This window comes from Mesocricetus auratus, unplaced genomic scaffold, assembly GCF_017639785.1.
Source record: "Mesocricetus auratus isolate SY011 unplaced genomic scaffold, BCM_Maur_2.0 Super-Scaffold_100006, whole genome shotgun sequence".
Lineage (NCBI taxonomy): Eukaryota > Metazoa > Chordata > Mammalia > Rodentia > Cricetidae > Mesocricetus > Mesocricetus auratus.
In genome coordinates, this window is record NW_024429190.1 from 100,299,698 (window position 1) to 100,301,610 (window position 1,913).

A 1,913-nucleotide genomic window follows, 5' to 3' on the forward strand; every position below is an offset into this window, starting at 1 on the left:
TTAGATTATCAATTATGGGATAAATACTTAAGTCAGAGCTAGCCTGTAAGAAATAAGCAAGGCCAACAGCTTCATAATTAATATAGCATCCTGTGTGTTTATTTGGGACTGATGCGGCTCTAGAACCAAGCTGGCGGGAAGACTTCTCTCAAGGGTATGGCTTCTCTTTACACTGCTCTTCTCAAAGCTGCAGCTCAATCAGGGAGATAGGTCAATGACATTTCACATTCCTACATGGCATTGTGATGGGGTGGTGCTCTGTACAGACTTGAGGGAGTTAGTTCCAATTCCTATGGCTCATTTGATTTTCAGGGTTCTGTGAGATCCCAGTGGGGGCAGGGGAAGCAGCTTGCAGGGAAAGGAGCCCAGTGCAAATGTCAAGAGAGTGATTCCCTTTGTCACCTTGTTGGATGGCATGTGACCTTTCTTCTTATACTCTCTGCATCCCAAAGTGGCCTCTTACCCATGTCCAATCCTTGGTTCACACTGACAGCAGTGTTTACTGTGTTTCCTTGGCAAGTTCTCCCATCATGGAGATCACACTATGGAGATGACGGGTTGTCCAACCAGCTCAGTACAGTGCTGCCAAGCACAGGATATTCTCCTATGCAATATCAGTGCCAAGGGATGGAGATCACAGTCATTGGACTCCTCTGAAAGAGCCACCATGCTTAGGCTAAACATGTGTGCTCATCTGGTATGGGATCTCCTTGACTTCTTTTGAGTTCTCTCTCTCTCTCTCTCTCTCTCTCTCTCTCTCTCTCTCTCTCTCTCTCTCTCTCTCTCTCTCTCTCTCCATGTCTCTGTGTGTGTGCATGTGCATGTACGTGAGCACCAGGAGAGGGCAGTGGAGGAAAGTGAGGGGTGTAATGCCCCATGCATGTGGATGGCGGTTAGAGGAGACCACAGGGTCTGTCAGTCTCTACAGGGAACAGGATTCCTCCTTCGCCGATGCTTGCCTTTTGGGTTACACTGACTGACCAGCAAGCTCTTGAGATCCTCTGTGTGTGCTTGTGCTTGTGTGAGAGAGTATTCGTGTCTGTGCTCAAGCCTCTACTAAGAACAATGTCTTCTAATGAACAGGAGCAGCAGAGCCTGGAGGGAAATCTGCAGTCCCAGTGAAAGGAGAGGGAGCTGGTCCTTCAGAAAAAGGACTTAGCAGGAAAGCTGCAGCACTATTTGTTTGTCTCTCAGACGAGGTATGAGCCGGACTGGGAATTGGATTTGGATTCAAGTCCATCTTTTCTACCTTGGATCTCTGCCTTTTGTGGGCTCTGCCTATAGGCAAGGCTCCAGGAAACACCAAACAAAGAACAATTCAGAATATTGTGTGGTCCAGTCAACAAGAACTTCCCTCCAGGAAGAAATATGTTTGATTTTCAGTGAGTCTGCAGAATTGTGTCCTCTTTGATAGCGTTTGAGTTCTCTGGTATGTTCTGAGCAGGCTGTCTTTGAACTCATGGAACTTTGCCTGATTCTGCCTCCCCAGTTATGGGCAATAAAGATGTGTCTAACCATGCCTAACGCTGTAGAAATGACAGTCCCACCCTTAGCCACTCTTTGATATAACACTGGCTGTCTTCTTTGTTTGACCATTTCCCTTGTAAAGTGTTCTAGGGGTATAATAAATTTAGTCACTTCCAGGATGAACCCAGGAAGACGTCTCTGCTGTATGGTTGTTCATAGCCTTCACTGGACATCTGTGACAGACTCCTCTAGAGAACAAGGGTTGTTCATAGCCTTCACTGGATATCTGTGACAGACTCCTCTAGAGAACAAGGGTTGTTCATAGCCTTCACTGGATATCTGTGACAGACTCCTCTAGAGAACAAGGGTTGTTCATAGCCTTCACTGGATATCTGTGACAGACTCCTCTAGAGAACAAGGGTGTAGATTGTTTCCCAACGGAAACA